Source organism: Hibiscus syriacus, unplaced genomic scaffold, assembly GCF_006381635.1.
Source record: "Hibiscus syriacus cultivar Baekdansim isolate YM2019G1 unplaced genomic scaffold, ASM638163v2 tig00117048_pilon, whole genome shotgun sequence".
NCBI lineage: Eukaryota > Viridiplantae > Streptophyta > Magnoliopsida > Malvales > Malvaceae > Hibiscus > Hibiscus syriacus.
In genome coordinates this window covers 1,745,984-1,771,924 of record NW_024063538.1, presented here as the reverse complement: position 1 = coordinate 1,771,924, position 25,941 = coordinate 1,745,984, and the positions used below count along the sequence as shown (strand labels likewise).

The 25,941-nt window shown below is 35.0% G+C and overlaps 1 long non-coding RNA gene across 1 annotated transcript; it reads right to left on the bottom strand.

The window, feature by feature from the left end:
* Window positions 1-7,064: 7,064 nt before the first annotated feature.
* Window positions 7,065-14,031, bottom strand: LOC120197682. Its single transcript, XR_005523288.1, has 3 exons — window positions 14,021-14,031; window positions 7,959-7,963; window positions 7,065-7,231 (listed from the first exon to the last, which is right to left on the bottom strand). It is a non-coding gene; the product is annotated as an uncharacterized LOC120197682 (long non-coding RNA).
* Between the last annotated feature and the right edge of the window lie 11,910 nt (window positions 14,032-25,941).

Here is a 25,941-nt window from a genome sequence, read left to right as displayed (position 1 = left end):
GGAGTTATTTGATTTAATTCCAGGGGTTACATGATATAATTTCGGGAGTTATAACAGTTGAATAATGATACAATGAACCTGGACTATTTCTGAGTCAGGTTCATCTAGACGTTTCAGCTGTTACAAAGAAGAGAATTAATCCTGAAATTTTATGGACGATTTTAACCCTATTTCTAGCCTATAAATAGAAAGATATATTCAGCTTCTCAACTCACTCTCAACATTCACAATTCACTCTCAAAGTGTTTTCTGCAATTGTTCTTTTTGTGCTTTCCGATCATAAGTGCAATACCACCAGTAGTCCACTCCAGTTTCAGGTGTACGAAATTCGGAGCGACCGTGATTGTAACCCTCCAGACCGATATGGGTAACCTGATCCGTCTAGGTTGTCACATTAGGGCCACCAGAGCGACCCACTGTAAAAATAGCAGAAAATTTAAAACTTTTTATCAGAACATGTAAACTTATAAAATCATTTATCAGTATGCAGAAATAAAACATATTTTCAGACTCATATATAAACCAAAATACAATTACATGCCCCCTAATCACAAGTACCATACTCTGCAACTAACGCCGGAAGGATTCCTTTACTGAAGTCGATAATTGCGCTGGTATGATTCTTTTTAACCTGAAAAAGTGAGTAACAGAGTGAGCTTCGGAAAGCTCGGTAATACAGAACTACCAGATGATGCTGAAGAACGTGCAGATACAGATAAACATATATTTCCTAATTGGTTCCGATATCTACAGATTTTTATTACTGAGCGAAGATCCTACTGATAATTCAGGTGGTAACGGACAATGAGCTTTCAGTTTAGAGAAATATTTCGGATGTCTAGGTTCAGGAGATTTGAATAGGTTATCTAGTGTGTTCCTATAAAACCAGTGAAGAGATACATATATTTTCTTTTTAAATAGTAGTAGTTTAAAAACATATTTTTATTCAAAAACCATATTAATCCCTCCAACCAAACGCTCCATAATGTGTAGGTTCCCCAGAACCATACACCCACCTACACACCAAGTAAGGACTTACCCTGAGCACAAAGCAGAGGAGCCTGCAGTAACGGTAACCTCTTCCAACAACACCTCCCCATAAAACGTTTATCAAAAATCATATTATTCCCTCCAACCAACACTCCATAATGCGTAGGTTCCCCAGAACCATACACCCACCTACACACACCAAGTAAATTCCATGATTTCATAAATCATGAACAAGTCATATTTTCCAGTGAAAACAGAAAACCATATAACACATTTCAGGTAACTATAATTCATAAACCAGTAAATTCCATTATTTCATAAATCATGTACAATTCATACTTTTCGATTAAAATCGAAATCGGAGATCACATACCATGTTGCCATGGTTCATAACCCAGTAAATCAATACTTTCGTTAAAACTCATTTGAAACATATAAAGCTGTCATGTAGTACATGTGGAACACACTAGATGATCAAATTATTTATAAGATATTCTTCAGAGATATTGGATAATCTTATTGGGCAGAGAAACAAAGATCTTTAGTTTACCGATAGAATGTCGAAATTTAGAATCACTATAGGAATAGTTCAATAACTAACGGAATCATCAGTTATTCAGAATATAACTTGAGCTGATAAGGAAGAAATAAAGATTCAGGACATTTACAATCGGCGTCGATTTATCGGATTATTGAAATAACTCAAGTTTAACAGCTTCCAAAACTAATGCATATTGACCAGTCCATTCGTTTTCTGACCAGGTATTCACTCTTTAATACCAACAATTATTATCCATAAATCAACTTTTGAGTCATCACAGAACATATCTCAGAACATATCTTAAAGAGACGAACATATATTCTAATAGTCTTTATTTCTTTTTCACGCTTCCACGATACCATAAAATGCTGACGTACTTGATTTATGGTTCATAATCCATAGGGATGATACATTATGTAAGTTCATCCGAATTTCCAGGCTTATCCTAATCACTTACTTAATCCTCAGTCATTGAGGTTACTTAGTTCATTTAGCATTCAAGTCCATTCCAGTTACTTTGGGATTTTCCAGAGTAATACAAAAGTTCCTGAATTTCAGATACATATTGTACTTCCAATCCATTCAATTTGGTCTTCGTGGTTGATTTGTCAAACAAACGTCTAATTCTTAGTACTGAATGCGATCTAGAGTTGAGCTGAGCTGAATACTTCCAAAATTATCATCGAGCTAAACTTGAGTAGACGAACACGCATTCAAGTAATATCTATGTCGTTCAGGTACTGACATATCATTAAGGTTGATCGGCTCACTTAAGTTGTGTTCCATAACTTTCTAAAGGTAGTCCAATACTATGCTTATTTGGATTCCTTAATTAATCCAAGGCATTTACTTAATATAAGATACAAGGGTATTTTGGTAATTTTGGTGTTCAATTTTATTCCATTTATTTTAGAGCTCGAAGATATCCAATCATTCTTGAGTTTGGTAGTATCTTGGGTCATTTCCATTATAGGGGTATTTTGGTCATTTTACAGATTCAGTGTATTTCAATCATTTCCTTCCGTCCGATCTTACTATTAAATTCAATCTTATCATTTATTTCAGTCCTTTTGAACAATTCTGACAACAGAACACCCCCAAAAAATTATTCTTCAGGTATTTATTCATAACTCAGATATTTCCGGGTCAAGTGTCTTCCCAGATTTTACGAACAGAATATCAAGAATTTTTCTTCACTAAGTCAGGGTCTTAACAATCAAATATGTACTTAATCGAGTTAAATACGAATCCTCAAAGTACTTTCTTATTCAGGGTTAACTCATATTATTTAACCTCTCAAGGGTATTTTCGTAATTTCTTAACCAAATAATTTCGATATTAGATCTTAACGAAAATAATTATAATTTAAAGATCCTATGGTTAATTTCTTTTCAGAACATTCTCAAATCTTGAAATGATTCCTTAACAGATTTCTAGTATCGTGCATAAACCCTCTTGGGGTTGAAAACCGATTATCCGAATTTCCTAAGCAAACTAGCATTTCTTATCCACATCTGTAGTTTTATCATATCAATATATCCTTTCATAGTTATAAATCAACCTTCAGGGACAATTCTTGACAAATTAAAACTTAAGGGTATTTTTGTAATTTTACCCTACCAGAGTATTCTCATAATTTCCCATCCAAGTACCTTTAACATTTGACCTTTGATGAAAAAAATTATAAGATACAGATCCAGGTTTATTTCTTTATTACCAAACACAGAACTTGAAATTTAATTCTAACAATCCCTCAATTTCTTATAAAAGTTCTCTGAACCATAATCAGTTACCAAATTTCTGCTGTATTCGGATCGAGTGTAGAAATTCATTAACTACCCAAATGAGACCAATATTATCTTATTCATGCATTTATCAATATTCACATGTTCCATAAAACATAAAAAGATAGTAAAGTATTACATCGATTTCCGTGCCATACTGATCTACCATATAAATTCCATTCGAACGCCCTCGATCTTTAATTCAACTTCAAATAATTCCTCAGATGCACATTAACATAAATTTTATCAAAAACGGAGCTTAATTCCGAAAAATGGATCAAATCGAGTGATTAATCTGTGAAAAACAACTTACTGAATTTGAATTTGACGAAACGGACCTCAAAAATAGAACATCAACAAAACCCAAAATATAGTCTTAAATTCCAGCTCACCAACTTGATTTCTAGCTTCCAATCTTTTTCTAACGAACACGGATAATTCATCGTACAAATACGACTTCCAATAATTTTCCTTGCCATAAAAAATAACTTATAAAAATCTAATTAATAATTTGGAAACCCAATTTGCATAACTAAAAACTTGAAGAGCCAGTAATATTTAATTACTAACATCATGGACTAAATTGATCTTCTAAAAACTATTATGTCATAACTATAACCACTTGGAAACTAAGAGACAAGGTAAAGATCTCACCAAAATTGGATGACATACCTTGCGGTTTACCCAATTAGTATAATAGAATACTTGTGGGGTTATTTTAATAATTAATCATTAAAATTAGGGACTGAACCAAATTAATTTGCACTATTGAGCCATAAATTAAAACTAAAGGAAACTATGAGACAAGACCAAGTTCTTACGAAGCCTTTAGGACCCATGATGATTTTCCACTTATTTTATTAACCACCCACGTGATTTTCCTTTTGGGAATCATAACCCCATTTTTCAACCAATTGATGTGTTTAGCATTGGCACATAACCCATGTGGAATGTCCCTTGAATGCACTACTCTCAATTATTAAATATGGTTGTAGCCATCTGGCAATGAACCAAAGACCAAAGCTATGGTCAAAACCCATTCCATTCATTAGTTTTGTCCTTGTACAAACAATCCAACAACCATTGTATCCCAAGCATCTTCTCTCGCATGATGGAGTGAATCGTCACGCTCGACAGCCACGAGAATCATAGCAGGTTTTGGCTCACGATGAACCGCTGATGGCATCTTCAATTCTTCATACTTTGAGAGAGTTTTCTGGATCTCATCATTCACATTCAAAGCTTCGAAAAGCAGGGCATCATTTTCTCCAGCAGTATCGATGATTCTGAGAACAGTGGATTGGGACTGTCGACATTGCTGGACAAGCGTGGTTGTCAAATAATCCTGTAACACCCCCAACCCGTACCCGACCCGAATACGAGTCTAAGGTGTCACATTAACTTTTCAAACTTTGACTCTGGACAAAATTCAAAGAAAATTTAAAACTTTCATTAAAATAAAAGCGGTTTATTTACATAAATTGACCAAAATAACCAAAATCGATCAGAGCATATTCAACTCAATCAATTAGTACATGCAACTATATTTAAATTAACCAAACACATTTAAATCATCTATTTCTGATTTGAAATCTTTGTAAGGGAGATGCTGACATGTTTTGCTATTCTTCGCTTTTCTTCTCGCTTCTGCAACCTACGTGTGAAACAATCACACGCTAAGTCTATGACTTAGTGAGGCATTAACGTATAAAAGTAACTCTAACTACTCAAACATGCATGTACATATCATCTCATGCTATCATACACAACAATATAATCAACTGTACACATATACCCATTATTTATCATTTATATCGTTAATCTTATTCTATAATCTGTATTATTATCATTTATATCCTTTAATCACACCTTCTTATACCTAATCTTTTTATTAATATATGACTCCTTTAAATCATATACACATCATAATATTAATCATATAATACAGTTCATATCACCAAGAATCACACATAACATCCCATAATCTTTGTAATCCATTTTTCATAACATATCACTCATACATATATCACGTACAATATATTTATATTATTGCTTTATTAGCCCATATATACTTTTGAGAACTTAAGGTATGTGAGTACATTGAGGTTGTGCATCACTACGTTGTCATCACAGCTCGTATAAATGTCCCGAATGACCTATCCAGAGGTCATAATGAACCTCAGCAACTGTCCATAGGTCCCGAAGAACCTAGGTAAACTATCCATATGTTCCTTAGAACATAGGTATACTGTCCATATGTCTCGAAAGGCATAGGTAATTATGTCCATATGTTCCGTAGAACATAGGTAAACCCTCGACTCTTGGCATACCAACTATACCTATCGCTCTCGTATCATATAACATGGGCATTTTCACTTATATCATTCCACATATACACTTTCATATCACATGTCATATAAGCTCATAGCTTCTTTCACATATACATGTAGGCACGTAGTTTCTTTTCACATAGTTCATGTCAATTCTCATATGATTTCATATTCATACTTCACATGGCTCATATCACTTTGCATGGTCTCACATATATTTTCCATATAACTCATATCATATGATTCATATCTTATTCTTCTTTCATCGTATATATCATCTATGTTCATTCACTTAATATCTTATATTAACTGTCCTAATCATTGCCGATCACTAGTCTCATATTTTATTTCCATGTGTTCACATCAACCATGTCACATAAAATGACATATCAAACATATCACACAACTAATGTCCTATTCTCATATATTCATGTACTATACTATTGGAAATAGACTTATCGCAAGTCACTTTCCATATAATCCTATGTAATAAGATGCACTCACCTTGGCCTCAATAAGTTTCAATCCACTTTTATGATTTCCTCTCTTTCGATCGAATCTTAACTTGATAATTGTTCCGGAACTTGTTCATGTTCGATATCTACATAAGCATACATTGATACATATCAGTATCCCATTGATATACACTAATCTATCATTTCTTAGACTAAAAGAAATGTCTATTTCAATTTCCCTTGAAGTGCATCGATGCATTCTACAGTGTACCGATGCATCCCTTAACATGTTCTCAACTCATATACATATATTCAAACTCATTTCTATTCATTAATCACCTCTTTAACATCAAAATCCTATTCTCTATATGTAATTCAAGAATTACATTAAATTTTCAACATGTTCCAAATCAATTATATTGCTTCTAACTTCTTAATTAGACCCTTGACAAGTCAAATTTAACTTCCAACTCTAGTTATGAACTCTATTTCAAGATTTCACCCTAAGAACCTCAAATATTTAATCCCTCCTAACTCCATCATACTTTGATTTTAAGATAACTTAAGCTTAGTTATCATCTAATAATCAAAACCCAACCTTAAAATCAACAATTAATCCATAAACAAAGAAACTCACCTTTGAGCTTGGAGATACGAGATGAGGAAGAAGAAGAAAGAAAACTCTGGATAATTCTCTCATTTCCCACGTGGTTCCTTATCTTATAAAAGGAATATAAAAATTTTACTTATCAATTGACCATTTTACCCTTTAATTCATTCAATAATTACTAAATAACCTTCATCATATTTCCAATAAATCATTGAACTATTCAATTATCCTACTTTAATCACCAATTTCTGAAACTTTACAATTTGGTCACTAACTCGGTATTGAGTATATTACAAATCCTCAAGAGTATCTTGTTGTGGTGATGTGGATAACATAGTTGAAAGAAGCTTGATGTTGTTTCTTGCTACATCAAATGCTTCCTTAGTCTGTTTGACGGTAAAGGATTGGAGAAGAGCATCATGCTGAAGCTGCATGTCACGTTGAAACTGATTTGCAAGACTATCATCTACTTCTGCTGCAGAAATTGAACGAGGAGGGGTAAAATTAGGTGCCAAACTCTCCTTACCATGACCAGGAAAGCGAACATCCCTTGATTTTAAGCTTCTGCTTTATTTGGTTCTAAATATTTGAAATAAATTATTAATAGAAAAATCTTTTATTTTCAATACCCCGTATTCAAATAATCACTCATCCATTATCTTGAAATATATATAAAAAACAAATAAATCCCTTGTATTCAATCAACCACTCATCCATTTCTTTCATAATTGAGGAGTGGTTGGCTTGGTGCCTACATATAATAATGGTACTAACAGGTGGCCATAATAATTGTTATGGGCCAATATACATGTGATCTTAATAATTACAATAATTGGGGTGTTACAATGTTAACCTCGAGGGATGGTCCGCCTTCTGTAGTGATTACACACATTGGGGTGAATTCGTTTCTAAGGCAGTGGTTCTACCACGACACGGTTTATGAACTGTTCCTTTTACATTATTGTTTATCTTTCCTATTAGTGCTAACGGTGTGGTTTTACAGTTTCTATTTTACTAACAATTTAGAAAAGAATTCGATATATTGCAATCATGCCAACACCTTTGAGCAAGCTTATTCCCGATATATCCAAGCTCGATACACTTGATGGAAAGAATTATAGAAGGTGGTCTCAGTGAATACTGATTTTCTTTGAGAAGCTTGATTTTGACTACGTGCTGCTCAAGCAACCACCTATCATACCGCCAAACCTTACTGCTGGTAATGATACAGATGTGGTCCTTAATGACGATGTCTTAGCAACTGTCGCCGCCGCTCTTGCTACCTACGAGAAGTACGAGAAAGACAATAAAATGGTGCGAGGACATCTGTTCAATCACATGTAAAATAAGTTATTTGATATGTTACTTAGAGAAAGGAGTGCCAAGGCAATATGGGACACTCTCAAGAAGAAGTATGGTGCGGACGATGCAGGCATCAAAAAGTACGTTATCGGCGAATGGCTCAAATTCCAAATGACAGACGACAAGTCGATAATAGATCAAGTCCATGACTATGAAAACCTAGTTGCCGACATCATCGCCGAAGGGATGCAAATGTGTGAGGTACTGCAAGAAAATGTTCTCATTGAGAAGCTGCCCAAGTCCTGGTCTGACTACCACAACTCTCTTAAGCATAAGAAGAGAGAAATTTCACTTGAAGAGCTCGTGGGCCATATGAAGATTGAAGAAGCCAACCATTTAAAAATAAGCTTACTAATTCTATGAGTAATTTATCTTTTAGAGATAACTTGGTTGAGTCTAAATTTAATAAGATCATGAAACGTGGGAATCAAGACAATAAGACGAAACCTCAAAAGGCTACCAACTTCAAGAAGTCAGGAAAGGCCAAACCTGAAGGAAAGACACTCAAGTGCTATGTCTGCGGTTTACCCGGCCACAAAGTTTACTAATGCCAACACCGCTCAGATCGCCAGAATGATAACAAGCCACAGATGTACATTGTAGAAGAAGATGATGAAATCATTGTTGCGATGGTCTCAGAAGTTAATCTGGTGGAAAACAATTCGGAATGGGTTATTGACACTGGCGCTTCAAAGCATTTTTGCGCAAGGAAAGAGTTTTTCTTCGAATTCGAGGATGAGAATGAAGGTGAACGTGTATACATGGGGAACTCTAACAGCTCTAAAGTGCTAGGCAAAGGCAAGGTTTTACTCAAGTTGACATCTGGTAAAACTCTGACTTTAAATAATGTTTTGTATGTACCTGCCTTACGTAGAAATTTGATAAGTGGTGGGCTTTTGAATAAGGCATGCATTAAGTTAGTTTTTCAGGCAGATAAACATGTACTTTCCCAAAATGGTGATTATGTTGGGAAAGGGTTTTTTAATAATGGTTTATTTGTCATTGAAACTCAATTTAATGAAAATAAAGCTATCACTTCTGCTTATATTGTTGAATCTATTGTTATATGGCATGCTAGATTAGGATACATGAATATTCTGCCTAAACTAGACACAACTAGCTTTAATAAATGTGAAATTTGTGTAGAAGCTAAACATACTGGACCTCACTTTAGGATTGTTTCTAATAGAAAGACTGAGCTGTTAGAACTCATTCATACTGATCTAGCAGATTTTAGAAACACTGAAAGTAAAAGAGGAAAACACTACTATATAACTTTTGTAGATGATTATTCAAGATATACAAAAGTTTATCTCCTAAGGACTAAAGATGAAGCTGAAAACTTCTTTCTTATTTAAAAGGCAGAAGTTAAAAATCAGTTAGATAGGAGAATCAAACGGGTTAGATCTGATAGAGGTGGTGAATATGGATCTAATTTCTTAAAAGATATTTGTGAAAAGAATGACATAATTCATGAAACTTCAGCCCCCTATTTTCCTCAAAAGAATGGTATAGCCGAAAGGAAAAATAGAACTTTAAAAGAGATGATGAATTCTTTACTAATAAGTTTTGGGTTATCTGATAACATGTGGGGGAAGCCATTCTATCGGCAACTCATATCTTAAACTGAGTTCCTCATAAGAACTTAGATTCTACCCCATATGAATTATGAAAAGGATACGCTCCTAATTTACAATACCTGAAAGTGTGGGGGTGTCTAACCAAAGCGGGTTTGCCAGACTTTAAGAAGTCCACCATCGGACCTAAAACCGTTGATGCAGTGTTTATAGGGTATGCTACGAATAGTGTTGCATACAGATTCATGTTTTTACAAGATTATTCTATTTGTGAGTCAAGAAATGTTATTTTATTTGAAAATACATTTCCTTTAAAGGAACCGAGATTAAATGTCGAAACACAAATAGAATATATTTCATCCACTTCTTCTAGTATTCCTGCTAGGTCTTCTCAAGAAAATGATTTCAAGCCTAGAAGAAGTAAAAGGCAAAGAGTTGAAACCTCTTTTGGACCAGACTTTATTACTTCCTTTATTTACGAGATAAATGATTTAGACTCTATTTCAGATCCTATAGCTCAAATTTTTCTGTTAGATGAGGATCCTAAAACTTTTGAAGAAGCTATAAGACCTATCGATGTTAGGCGCTATTAATGATGAACTAGAACCGATAATGTCTAATCATACTTGGGAATTAGTTGACTTGCCTAAGGGATTCAAACCAATCTGGAATAAATGGGTATTTCAGAAGAACCTGATGCCAGATGGTTCGATTCAATGGTACAAGGCAAGGTTAGTTGTCAAAGGGTTCACTCAAAGGTTTGGTTTAGATTACTTTGATACATACTCTCCCGTTACAAAAATCTCAATGATTCGTGCATTATTTGCACTAGCCTCTATTCATAAGTTGCAGGTACATCAAATGAATGTTAAGACTGCTTTCTTGAATGGAGATCTAGATGAGGAGATTTACATGGAGAAACCACTAGGTTTTGAAGCACCTGGTATGGAAGGAAAAGTCTTTAGACTCAAAAAGTCACTCTACGGACTTAAACAGACTCCTAAACAGTGGTGTGAGAAATTTCATAAAACTATTCTTAATTTTGGTTTTATTGTGAATGGATCGGATGCTTGTGTGTATTCGAAGATGTTTGACACTGAATGTGTTATCATAAGCCTGTATGTTGATGACATGTTGATTTTCAATTCTAACATTGAGTCCATTAACAAAGTTAAAAATTTCTTGTCCACTAAGTTTGAGATTACAGATTTGGGAGAAGTAGATGTAATATTAGGAGTCAAAGTTACCAAAACTGAAAAGGGATTTTCTTTAAGTAAAGCACATTATATAGAGAAAGTGCTAAAGAAATTTGACAGTTTTGATGTCGTCCCTGTTCGAACTCCTTATGACCCTAGCATACATCTAGTTAAGAATAAATGAAGTAGCGTTTCTCAAACTGAATATGCTAAATTAATGGGAAGCTTAATGTTCTTAATGAACTATACTCATCCTGATATTGCTTATGCTGTGAGTAGACTGAGTAGATATACTCATAATATGAGTGGTGAGCACTGGATTGCTCTTAAACGCTTACTGAAGTATCTTAAGGGTACTTTGGATTGGAAACTTGAGTTTGTTGGCTTTCCTACGGTACTGGAAGGATATTGTGATGCCAACTGGGTTTCTGATAATGATGAGGTAAGCTCTACGAGCGGGTATGTTTTTACTTTGGTGGACCAACAATCTCGTGGAAATCATCAAAGCAGACTTGTATTGCTCGTTCTACCATGGAGTCAGAGTTTATAGCTCTTGACCTAGCTGGGCAAGAAGCCAAGTGGCTCAAAAGCTTGTTAGTAGATATTTCGTTGTGTTGAAGACCGACTCCTCCAGTTTCTTTGTTGTGTGATTCACAAGTTGTAATATGTGTGGCTAAGAACCAAGCTTACAATGGTAAGAAAAGACACATTCGCATAAGACATGAATCAGTTAGACACTTAATAAAGAATGAAGTGCTCTCTTTAGAATATGTGAAGTCGGAAAGGAACCTAGCAGATCTGCTTACCAAAGTTTTAAGTCGGAAGTTGGTCATAGATTCGTCGAGGGTGATGGGTCTAAAGCGGTTGAGGAATTCATGGTGGATACCCAACTTAGTTATCTAAGTTCCATGTGGTCAAACAAAACCATAGAAAGACTCATAGTGCACATCCTACTGCCTATCCCTATGATGAATAATGTGCATGCCCAGGATGAGCTTAATTTCTCTTAATAAATTCATAGCCCAGTCTTTGGGTGGTCTTAGTGAGAAAGACTTGATGAATTTATCGATTTTGGCTGAATATATATTCTTAATAAGTTCATAACCCAGAGTGAGTGGGTAGGAAATTATGAACTTACCGACAAAAATGTTGAGTTTGTTAAACTCTTAATAAATTCAAATCCAAGTATTTGGATGGTTCTAGTGAGAATGACTTATTGAATTTACCGATAAATGAGGTTGAATATTTATTCTTAATGACTTCTTAACCCAGAGTTTGGGTGGTTCATTTCAATGAACTTGAAGAAAGTCACCATACCCTTTCTAAGGTTGAACTATTATAAAAGCTCTTAATTATTTCATATCCCTTTTAAGGGTGGTTTATGTCGAGATAGACTTGGTGAAATAACCTATGTAAGTGAGAAGGGTTAGCCGCCTTCTATGAAAAATGTTGGGCCATTTTTCTAGCACACTTACTAGAATCCTGAGGTAAGATGGCCAAATATATACTTTTTATATATATATCTTACACATCGATGACTCAAGTGGATGAAGGGGTTAGTTGTGTGTTATGAGTTTACCCCCATCTTAGAAAGTTCCAAACTAGTTTCACTTATCTAAGAGAAGGATTGCTCATCAGCACTATGTACTAGTTCCAGATACGTTCACTAGTGCTTAAGCAACTAATCTCGCTATTGCTCTTCTGGAAAGTTTGTTTTCGAATTTCAGAAGAATTATTTCGCATTAGTGGGGGAATGTTGGTAATGCTTAATCTCACATAGTATTGGAAACACTATTGGGAATGGGTATTTAAGGTTTGGATTTCCCACTTCCATGTTGAGTGATAGAGAGCAAGGGGGACTCTCGCGTACCGCCGACGCCACCGTCCGTCTCATCACAGCACGGCTCGGCTCGTGGTCGTGGTTGAGGTCGAGGTCGTGGTCGTGGTCATTGTAATACGTGTTTTCGACACGTCCGCGCGGATACTATCTTTTTAGAGAAAATTCTTGAGGAATTTCTCTTTGAAAGAAACAAATGGAAAATGTGAAAGATTTCAACTGATATTTATAGGCTTCTAAGGACTGTTTAAATTCAAAATGATAACAGCTGATTTATGAGTTATCAGAAATTAAACAGCTATTTTCTAAATTAAATCAAAGAACGATTAAGATGTATCTGGACTGATTTCCAGCTTTGTACAGAGGAGACAAGCTGTTAATATCAGGAGTTACAAGAGTTATTTGATTTAATTCCAGGGGTTATATGATATAATTTCGAGAGTTATAACAGTTGAATAATGATGCAATGAACCTAGACTATTTCTGAGTCAGGTTCATCTAGATGTTTCAGCTGTTACAAAGAAGAGATTTAATCATGAAATTTTATGGACGATTTTAACCCTATTTCTAGCCTATAAATAGAGAGTTATATTCAGCTTCTCAATTCAGTCTCAATATTCACAATTCACTCTCAAAGTGTTTTCTGCAATCCGATCAGAAGTGCAATACAACCAACAGTCCACTCCAGTTTCGGGTGTACGAAATTCAGAGCGACCGTGTTAACCTCGGGGGACGGTCTGCCTACTGTAGTGATTACACACATTGGGGCGAATTCATTTCTAAGGTAGTGGTTCTACCACGACACGGTTTATGAACTGTTTCTTATACATTATTGTTTATCTTTCCTGTCATTGCTAACAATGTGGTTTTGCAGTTTCTATTTTACTAACAGGTGTAATGTTAGATACAAGTCATCTCAGGTGAAGCATAAATGTTCGATGAAATGCTTGTGAGAAAAAAATGGGGTTAGAAATACAGAGTTGACAAATACTATTAAGATGAACTAAGTATCGTTGTTGAAAGTCACTAACAAAACTGGAATTATTTTGTATAAATGACATATAATAATTTCTTCGTTTAATCCTTGTGGTTAAATATTTTCCAACAGATGATCAAATATAATGAAATCCCAAACAGCGCATTCACCTCTCAGTCTCTTTCACAACTCGAAAGACATCATGACAGGGTCAACCTATGCAGAATTATCTTATAAAGATATAACTCAATATAATTCAACTGTATAATTTTCAAAATATGTAAAAAATTCCAATTCGTTATCAGTCTCGTAATCAACATGAACTTATTAAAAAGAATACGAGCTCACAGGACGTCGAAAACCACAGGTCGGATCAATACAATTCCAGTACACTAGTACCAGTAGTCTCTCGAATTGAGCCTGGAGATTTCACTATGTCGATACTCACAACCAATTCCCTGATTTAAAGAAAAACCAAACAAGAAGATCAAAAAAATTTAGCCTAGGACCCTACTTCACTTCTATTCTGATGGACTGAATATATTTCATAAGGAGTACTAAAAGTTTTGATTAAGAAGAAAGAAAGAAAATTAGATGGTTTTTGTTCAAAACTAACACTGAATATCCAGATCATTGACATGCAGTTCCAGAAACATAAAAAATTTAACAAAAAACACACAATGCGAGCTGAAAATGAGAAAGTGCGAAAGATGAAAAACTTACTACTGGATAGCCCAAAAGAGAAAATAAATACCTTATTGCAAGTAAGGGGAGAGGCTAAGAAATAAACACAATCAGTGTTGCATTCCAGTAATTCTTCCTCTATTTTTTTGTAAATAAAAAGCTGAAAGACAAAGCATTGCTTGGGTTTACAAATTTACATGGCGGAAAATTGAAGAGAAAAACCAAACGAGAGTGCATGTGAGCGAAAGAGACTGAGAGGTGAATGTGTTGTTTGGGATTTCATTATATTTGATCATTTGTTGGAAAATCTTTACCCACAAGGATTAAACGGAGAAATTATTATATGTCATTTATACAAAATAATTCCAGCTTTATTGGTGTTTTTCAACAATGATACTTAGTTCAACTTAGTAGTATTTGTCAACTCTGCATTTCTAACCTCATTTTTTCTCACAAGCATTTCATCGAACATCTATGATTCACCTGAGATGACCTATATCTAACATTACACCTAGAATCGTTGATGGTCCCGATAGTCCCTTAGTTCGGTATTCTCTCAATGGACCCTTATTCAAGTCAACACCTCCACATAATTCAAAGTTATATTAGAATTTCTCACGCATCCCCGACTGAAAAATTACGCTGAAAATGAAAGAGAGAAGCGAAAAAGAAAATTCGAGATCGAAAAGGAATTTAGGGTTTAAAATGAAATTGAGGACTGTGTTGCAAGTTTTAAAAGTTGGGGGACCTAAATGTAAGTGCCTGAAAAGTTCAGTGACCATATTACAAATGTACTAACGTCAGTGTAACGGTCGGGGACTATATTGCAAATGGATTAAATGTTTAGGGATTATCTTGCAACTTTCAAAAGTTGGGAGACCTAAATGAAAACTTTATAAAAGTTCAGTGACTATTACTATACTTTACCCTTTTTCCTTTTTTAATTTACCTCTTACCTCTCCTTCTTCTCGGTTAGTATTGGTAATGAAAAGGAGGCTGTAAAATTAAAGTTTACTTCTTCAATCTTCATTCTATTTTTATTTCAAATATTAGTTATCTTCTTTCACGAATTTTATAAGATTAATCATTATTAGATTTTGTTATTCTTCATAAGTTCTTCATTTGATTTTTTTTTCAATTATTTAAAGTTATTGCCATTGAGATCTGGTATTTGCATCTAACTTGTTTATTTTTCTGGTTCAACTTCAACCTTTTCTGCCATTCCTTCTTTAATTTGTTTTATATGGTAATGATTTGCAGGATAATCTGATTCTTGAAGTGTGAATGGAAGATGTGATTTTTTATTTGTTTTCCTTTCATAGTTAAAAAAATAATTTACAACAATTAATTTAAATGTTGCACACTGTTAAAGGTATTAAAAATTATGTGCTTAAAATGTGTAAATTTGAAATTATCGGGTCGGGCCGGAGTTTTATTCTAAAATTCGGGGTGGAGTCGAGATGAAAGAAAGGCTAATGATCATTAGGGCAAGACGAGATTGAGTTTAAATAATTTATTTTCAGATCAGGGTCGGGGCGATCAAATATTATTTTTATTTAGTTCTTCAATTACTTTCTAATTTCAATTTGGTGGAATTAATCATCGCCAAATAGAAAATCTACGCATCAAGTATTATTTTTCTCAAAACTATAATAGTAAGGAGTTAGAGAGAAAAAGTTAAAAAAGTTTGATCACATGCTATATTTGTATAATTATAAATTTTATTATAAATATTTTAATTTTTGAATAATTGATTGTAATATTACAAAATTTCTCAAATATACCAATTTAATTTTTTATAATTCTTTTACAAACAATTCAGAATATTACTACAAAATTATTCATCTTTCCTACAACATGCAACATATTGAGTAACCACTTAAAAAGTTATTAATACTTATTTATTATGATAATAACTAAATGATCTTAGTGGTTAAAGGGATGATTGTTTTATCCTTAAAGGTCTCGGATTCGAACACTGACGATTGTCAGGGTATTTAAGTGTTTATTATCATAGATTAATAAATTTTTTTGAAAAACTAAAACAATCAAGAACTCACCAAAAACTAAAAAAACACTTTCATATTCAAATGTTTGATACCTATTGATCTTGTTAGTCAATGAGCGACGAAAACTGTCACCCTTAACGTTAGGGACACCATGGATAAAGGTAACCCTAGAAGATCAGCATAGCATATGAGAAAGAACCCTGTGAGCTACAATGATTCACATTTTGGAGAAAGACAACTGTAAGGGTGGCTTGGAATAAAATGCACATCCATCACAATTACCCTTCAAACTGCTCCCGATGATCAATGAGCTCGCCAAACTCAAGAACACGAAAAAACCCTTTCCTAAAATAGTATGTAATATTTAAATAGTTATTATAACATTAAGGTGTCTTTACTGTGTTGCCATAGTAGAAACATCCATAATATTTGGTTAAAAGAGTATCAATCTATACATCTCTAAGTGTTAAGCTGTCTTATTTCACCGTAAGAGACGAGAAACCTCCAAACGTGATAGAAACCTCCACCCATTAATCGTAGAAACTTTGAGTTACATTTGTACCTGTTGATTGTGAGTTGCCTTCATAGAGTGTTGAGTTTCCTTTATCCTAGTTTAAGGCACATAATAGCCCAAGGGGTCAAAATGCATCCGATTTGATGTTGAGATGCCTTCACCTTGTAACAGCACAACAAATATGTCTCAATTTTACCTTAGGTGTTCGATACATGTTGAGAAGCCTCTGCTCCTACTATGGTGCACTACCACAAAGTGTGTAGTCTCCTCTAATGGTCGAACGTGTTGAAAAGTAAAACATGAAAAGTCAAGCAAGTAGGCCAAAACTTTCAACAATTTTGGTGGGTGATTTCGGTGGAAATCTTTCGGTGCATGTGCAACCAAAAATTGGTTGTTTTTTGCTGAAAAATGGTAAGGGGAAAATTGCAATTAGTTCCTGGACTTTAGGGTATTTACAATAATGGTCATTAAGCTTCAAATATAAATACCCTAACCCATTTAGCTTCAAAATCACCCCAAAATCATTCTAGCTCTCTAGTTGTGAGTTACAAGTATTTTTTGTAAACACCTATAAATTTTCTCTCTTTAGTAAAAGATCTGCAGCAGTCCAGAGACGTAGACATAATTGGCTGAATTCCGTTATCAATTTCGGGTATTATTTTTCCGCTTTTATTTCATATTCTCACTAATATGGTTATAGGGAAATTACTTGTTTATTTCCCAACAACTGGCATCAGAGCTTTTGGTGGTTAATTTTGTCAGTTTTTTACGAGGTTACTATTCATGTGAATAGTGAATTTCGTGAATAGTAAAATTTGGTCGGTGATACGAGTTTGTTGACGGAGGCGTTCTAATACACAGTGGTTCACATGAATTGTTAGAAATGATCTAAAAGAAGCTAGATTCGAGTGAGAGCGATGGCTTTGAGAAATGAAGTGGATAAGCTCAAGAGGGAGCTGCTCATATGCAAGGGAGCAATGAGTGAATGCGGTACGCTCAAGACCTTCTTGGAAGGACTTAGACCAGGGGTGATGCTCGGGGGAGAGTAAGGAGATGTCTAGAGACTTTTGGAGGCCAAAGCTGTAGCCGAAAAGCTGACTGAGCTTGCAGGAGTCAAGTCAAGTAGCAATGTGTCATCCAAGACCATGCCCAGGGATAGTGGCAATAGTGGGGGAGACTGGGAAAAGGTGCAGCAGAGAGATGGTAGAGAAAGCTCTTCGAATGGCCAATGTGAGTCATCGACTGTTCGTAGCCAAGAAAAACCATTGAGAAAAAATGGCAAGGTTAAGTCCGGTGTAAAGAAGAAGGGGAGCAAGGAAAAATTGAAGTGTTACTTCTGTGATAATCCTCATTTGATTAGAGGATGTCCCGAGAAGCGTCGCCTTACAACCATCATGAATAGGATGTAAGAAGGAGAAGTAGCGGGAATTGGCGCGGTCGCAAGTGTTAAAGCTACCAAGCCAGAAAAAAGACTTGGCTCGATTGATGGGATTAATGCGGCCAAGCAAGGATCGAGACGAGGCAAGGTTGTTGATGTTGAAGCAGTTTGAACAAATGTGAGAAGAAATGAAATTCTTACTTTATTGCTCTAAACGTAAATTATAATTTATAAAGAAGAACTACTCTAAGTTAGGAAATAATTCCTAAGATCAGGGAATTAGATTAGTTGACTATTTACATAAGGCAAACTCCTAGAATTAAGAAAAAGATATTGTTCTTTGATTCTAGGAATTCCAACACTCCCCCTCAAGCTGGTGTATAGATGTTCATCAAACCCAACTTGCTAGTGAGATCTTCAAACATGTTCTTGTTTAGGCTCTTGGTAAACAAGTCTACAATTTGTTGTTTAGTTAGTAGGTAGGTTATGCATACTTCTCCTGATTCGATCATTTCTTTGATAAAATGGCAATCTATTTCTACATGTTTGGTACGATCATAGTGAACCGGATTGTATGCTATGCTCACTGCTGTCTGATTGTCACAGTACAGTTTCATAGGTTTGGTGTGAGGCATTTTTAATTCCCTCATTAGTCGTTGTATCCAAATTCCCTCGCATATACCATGTGACACAGCTCGATATTCAGCTTCAGCACTAGTGCGGGCTATAACAGAATGTATTTTACTTCTCCACGTCACAAGGTTACCCCACACGTAACTGCAGTAACCGCTTGTAGACCTTCTATCATTCATTGAACCTGCCCAATCAGCATCTGTGTAGATGTCTACATATCGGTTATTTATTTTCTTGAAGTATATGCCCTTACCCGGGGTTCCCTTCAAGTATCTCAACACCCTATGGACAGCCTCTAGATGTTTCTCCCTTGGGTTTTGCATATATTGGTTGATAACACTCACACTGAAAGCAATGTCAGGACGAGTGTGGGATAGATAGATAAGTTTTCCCACAAGTCGTTGATATCTCCCATTGTATACTTCCTCTCCACCTTCATTATTTCTAAGTTTCAGATTGAATTCCATCGGGGTCTCTGTAGGTCTGCAACCTAACATGCCAGTATCCTTCAGTAAATCTAGAACATATTTTCGTTGAGAGATGGAGATACCTGTTCGAGACCTTGCTACTTCCATTCCAATGAAATATTTTAGATTTCCCAAGTCCTTAAGCTCAATTTCAGTGCTAAGAAACTCTTTTAGGCATATGATTTCATTCGAATCATCTCCTGTTAGAATGATATCATCAACATAGACTATAAGGATGGAGTATTTACATTCCTTTGAATATTTGTAGAACATGGTATGGTCAGCTTGTCCTTGGGTATATGCCATGCTGGTCATAGGCTTGGCAAATCGACTAAACCAAGCTCCTGGGGATTGTTTCAACCCATATAGTGATTTCTTTAACCTTCATACCCGACCTTTTTCTTTTTCGAATCCTGGTGGAAAGTCCATATACACTTTCTCGGCCAATTCACCATTTAGGAAGGCGTTTTTAACATCCAACTAAGTCGAAGGCCAATCAAGATTTGCAACAAGTGATAAAAGAACCCGAATAGTATTAAGTTTGGCAACAGGTGTAAATGTCTTATCATAGTCGAGCCCATATGTCTGAGTGAATCCCTTTACCATAAGTCGAGCCTTGTGCTTGTCAATAGTTCCATCAGTTTTGAATTTGGTAGTGAAAATCCATTTGCAGCCTACTGTTTTTTTTCCTTCAAGCAGATCCGAGATTTCCCATGTTCCATTGTTTTTTTAGAGCATTCATTTCTTCCATTACAACATGTTTCCATTCAGGTGATTCAAGAGCTTCTTTCACATCCCTTGGAGTTTTTACATGGTCAATATTTGTCACAAAGTTTTTGTATGACTTGGATAGATTTCCTTAAGACACAAACTGAGAGATAGGGTGTTGGGTGCAGGTCCTTACACCTTTTCAAATAGCAATTGGGAGATCACTAGATGGAGAATCAGGGGTTGCTGCTATTGTAGAACAGTCCACGGTTGTAGATGAATTTGGCACTGCTATGTCAGTTTTAGGAGAGTAATGACGCCTTGAATAAACCCGGAGTTCAGGAGCACAAAGTTGCTGAGTTTTAAGAGCAACCTTTTGTTGTTTCTGCAGACTAGGATCATCATTGTGCTGCTGGGAAGAGGGCTGCTGTGAGGGGATTATGAGGATGTCATTTGTATGAAAATTTTGTTGTAGATTAGGATTGGGTGGTGGATTAATAAGGAGGGTATTGAGGTTCTCATCTTCATTGAGAATCTCTCCTTGAAGATGAGTTGCTGAAAAATATGGTTATGTTTAAAGAATGTTACATCTCGGGAAACAAATATACGATGCAAAGTAGGTGGGTAACATTTGTACCCTTTTTGCGTTGGGGAGTAGCCAACAAAAACATAAATATGAGCATGAGAGTCAAGTTTAGATATGTTGGGTTGATGGTTATGGACAAAGGGTTTACACCCGAATAATTTAACCGGTAAGGTATGAACATGGAAAAGAGGGAAAGCTTTTTGAAGGGTATTTAGAGGTGTTTGAAATTTAAGGACTTTGGATGGCATTCGGTTAATTAGGTAGCATATGGTAAGAACAACCTCTCCCCATAGGTATTTTGGGGTATTTGTGGTAAACATTAGGGCTCAAGTAACGTTTAATAGGTGTCGATTTTTCCTTTCCGAAATTCCATTTTATTGTGGTGTGTCTGGACAGGAGCTTTGGTGTATGATGTCTTGTTCTGCAAGGTAAGGACTTAAAATCGAGTTGAAGTACTCTCTTCCATTATCGATGCGAAGCGTTTGTATGGTGGAATTGAATTGGGTTCTAATCATTGAATGACAATTTTGGAATACTTTGGGTGTTTCAGACTTTTCTTTGAGGAGATAAACCCATCAACTCTAGTATGGTCATCAATAAATGTTATAAACCATCTAGCCCCCATAATATTTTTTACTTGGCTAGCCCCCCATAGATCACTGTGTATTAAGGAGAAAGGTTTGGATTGGATGTAAGGTTTTAATGTATAAGAAACACGAGTATGTTTTGAGAGTTGATAGATTTTACACTTTAGGGAATTTGGATTTTTATTTCGAAATAACAGTGGAAATACATACTTCATGTACAAGAAGTTTGGGTGTCCTAGCCTTTGGTGCCACAGTATAATTGTGTCCTCATGTGAAGCAGATAACTCCAAACTTCTTTTCTTATTGTCTTTATTCAATATGTAGAGTCTATCATCAACCTTAGTAGTGCCAATCATCTTCCCCAATTTATGTTCCTATACAACACAACCATGAGCAGAAAATTCAACAAGTGCATCATTATCCTCAATTAGTTTACTAACTGATATTAAATTACAGGATAAACTTAGGACATGTAAGACTTTGTCAAGAGAGAGTTTTTCAGTGAGTTAAACTGCCCCAATCCCAACAACAGGTGAGTATGAACCATTAACTATTCGGATACGAGATTGATTGTGATAGGGGATATAGCTGTGGAACAGGGATGAGTTACATGCCATGTGGTCGGAGACACCTGAATCCAGGATCCAAGCAGATTAATTAGTTGAATCTGAAGTAATATTAAAAGCAGTACCTTGAATAGCCAAGGATCTATGAGCAGTAGGTGTTTCAAGTATCTTGTGTAGGGCTTCGAGTTGAGATTTGGTTAGGCAAACATCGAAGGTATTTTCTATAGAGGATGAAGTGTTGGATGATACAAGGGTTGAGGTTTTAAATTTGAAAAAGATTTTCTGGTTGTTCTGCCATAGAAAGAAAACAACGAAAGAACAATTTCTAAAGGAAGAACATAATAGGATCGAATGAGTCCTACAGCTCTGATACCATGAACAAATGTGAGAATAAATAAAATTCTTACTTTATTGCTCTAAACGTAAATTACAATTTATGAAGAAGAATTACTCTAAGTTAGGAAATAATTTCTAAGATCAGGGAATTAGATTAGTTGACTAGTTACATAAGGCAAACTCCTATAATTAAGAAAAAAGATATTGTTCCTTGATTCTAGGAATTCAAACATAGTCGAACCCGGAAGAAAGCCCGAGATTGTGAGTATCCAAGGAATCAAGACAAGGGAAAGACTTGGTGAGGCTATATGTTCCAAAGTAGGCGAATCAAAGAGCAAGAGTGGTACGACTATAAGTTATCAAGTAGTTAACCCAGGATCGAAACGTGACGAGACTGCGGGTGTCAAAGCAGTCGAGCACAAGAAGGGACTCGATGCGATAGCAAATGATAAAGCCGTCAAGCCGAGGGTGCAATCTAAGCGGGTCTGCGCACAGTATGCCAAGATGGAGGCGTGGTCCAAGTTGAGGCGTCTCAGGCATAAAGGGACACTTAAGGAGTATGTGAGTCGATTCATAAAACTCATGATCAAAGTCCCAAGTTTGACTGAAGAAGATGGATTCTTCACCTTCATGTCTGGATTGAAGCCACGGGCGAAGAGAGTGTTAGAGCGAAGGGAAGTCAAGGAGTTGTCTAAAGCCTTGACAACCGCTGAGTCCATCAAAGAATTTGGATTCAAGAAGAACAAGACTTCCAAAGCAAAGCCGAAAGCCGAGGGTAGCGGCAAGAGATTACGTGATGAAGGCAAGTCAGAGAATGATGAATGTTGTTCCTCGAGTGGCAAAGAAAATCCACTCAATGATGAACCAGATGGTGAGTCTGGGGAAGATGTGTGCACTCTTGGCACAAGTTCGAGTGTCAAAGATGCTAAGCCAAGGGTAAGAGTCGAGAAAACGAGGGGGCACAAACTTAAGATGCCAGAAATGTTACAAAATTACCCGAGGGGAGCCGAGTCATCCAAGGTGATGGATGAGCCCAATATCAAGTTATCCAGAGAAGAGGGTGAACCCAGGATCGAAGAGGCGTTGAGAGTTTACTCAATAAGGTTCATTTCTGCCAAGGCGAGTAAAAGCCAATTGCAAGAAGAGTTGTCCCTGTCCAAGGAGTTTGCCGAGCATATTCATGTAGAGAACATGGTTTTAGAGACCATCTTAAGAGAAGGGTCGAAGCATGGGCTTGTCGAGGATGTTCAAGTAAGGAACAATCATTCAAAGACTAATGGAGCTCAAAATCCGGCAGACATGTTAACAAAGATGGTGACTACGGACAAACTGAAGTTGTGTTTAGCTTCAGTTGGCATGCTAGACTAACAAGACTAGAAATGCTGCTGCATTAATCGAGGTGTGAAGACAGATTAAAATCAGTCTTCAAGTGGGAGATTGTTGAAAAGTCAAGCATGAAAAGTAAACAAGTAGGCCAAACTTTCAACAATTTTGGTTTGTGATTTCGGTGGAAATCGTTTGGTGCATGTGCAACTGAAAATTGGTTATTTTTTGTTGAAAAAATGGCAAGGGGAAAATTGCAATTAGTAATTGGACTTTAAGGTATTTACAATATTAGTCCTTAAGCTTCAACTATAAATACCCTAACCCATTTAGCTTCAAAATCATCCCAAATCATTTCTTTCTCCAACAATAAAGAGTTTAGAAAGTTTTCTCGTGAGTTGTGAGTGTTTTGTAAACACCTGTAATTTTTCTCTCTTTAGTAAAAGATCTGCAGCAGTCTAGAGACGTAGCCAAATTGGCTGAATTTCGTTATCAATTTCGGGTATTATTTTTCCGCTTTTATTTCGCATTCTCACTAATCTGGTTATAGGGAAATTACTCGTTTATTTCCCAACAGAACGGTGTTAAGATGCATCACACCATCTTTAAATAAACGAGATTACGTCCTAAAACTGATTGAAAGAGTTGGGATGTCTCTACACCTATCATAGTGTACTGTCGTAGACTGAGAAGTATTCTCTACCTGACTGAACAACATTGATGCGCCCAACGCTCTTTTCCAAATATGAGGTTACATCTCGAAACCGATTGAAAGAGTTTAAAGTCTCCATTTTGACAGAGTGTTGAGATGTCCTACCCATCAGAAGTCTAATTGAAGTAGGGGTGTCAAGTTAAGTCTTTCAACTCTACGTGATATATGTATCAAATAAAAAAAATACTCGTCAACTTGATTAAACTAGGATTATGAATATAAGGGAAAATTTATGTTCCAAAAACATAAAACAAAAGAAAATTAGATAGCTGAAAGAGTGAAAAGAAAATGACAACGTCCAATAAAATAATGGGTAAACTATATGAGAGACCAATAAACTATGGTCAAATAAACTATGGTCAAAAATCAATGTGACCACCGAACTTTCAATTGTATCAATCAGACCACCTAACTATTTAATTGATTCAATCAAACCACTGATCGTTAATTTTTAACATAGGTGGTGTCGTGTCCGTTAATAAAATTAGCATAATTATATATTTGGTCATTAATATTTACATATCCTATCAATTTAGTCACTATTTTAATTCAATTAAATAAATTTAACTATCAAATTAGAACGTGACATGTGTCAATATATGATTGGAAGATTTTATTTCTGAATTTTAAATTATTTAATTAAATAATTTTTCTATCTAATAAGGTGGTGACACGTGTCACCACCAATTGAAATGAAAATAAATGAATAATCTTGTACTCAAGGGGAATCAAATTAGAGTCTTGGGGGATGGATAGAGCAGGCGCCCAAATCATTAAGCCAAAGGTCTCCAATGATTTAAAGTTACAACAATTTGTATTTGTCTTTTAAATGTTTGTTAAGGATTAAAAAATTAAACTAAATATTTATTTAAATAAAATATTAAAAAATTAAATAAATTATTCACGGCTAATAATTTTCAAATAAATTTTGGTTCGATTAATAGTTAAAGAAAAAAATTAAGTTAATTCGGTTCAGTTAATCAAACCAAAATTTATTTGAAAATTATTAACCGAACCGAATTAACCTATTTTTTTTAAATTATCAAGTGAATTAATTGAATCAAAAATTCGATTAATTTGGTTCGGTTAATCGAACCAAAATTTATTTCAAAATTATTAACCAAACCGAATTAACCGATTTTTTTGAAAATTATTAACTGAATTAATTGAAACAAAAATTCGGTTAATTTGGTTCGGTTAACCGAACCAAAATTTATTTAAAAATTATTAACCGAACCGAATTAATTTAAAAATTATTAATCGAACCAAATTAACTAATTTTTTTAAAAATTATTAATCGAATTAATCGAAGCAAAAATTCGGTTAATTCGGTTCGGTTAATAGATCTAAAATTTATTTGAAAATTATTAACTGAACCAAATTAATTTGAAAATTATTAATCGAACCGAATTAACCGAATTTTTTTCTTTAACCATTAATCAAACCGAAATTTATTTTAAAATTATTAACTGAATCGAACAAATTTCAGTTAATTCGGTCAATTTTTGAATTAAAGATTTTTTTTTAATTTTCTAATTTATATAAAAATTGAACATTTTTAATTCAAAAAATTGTTTATAATTAATTTAAATAAAAATTTGTTTAAACAATTTTTTTTAATTTTTATCATTAACCAACTTTTACAAGTCAAATATAAATTGTTACAAGTTTAAATTATTGGGGACCTTTGGCTTAAAGGTTTGGGCGTCGGGTAGTTTTTCTCCTTGACACAAGTACAATTCTCTTTAAGCACAAAATTGTCCCTTTATTTTTATTTTAA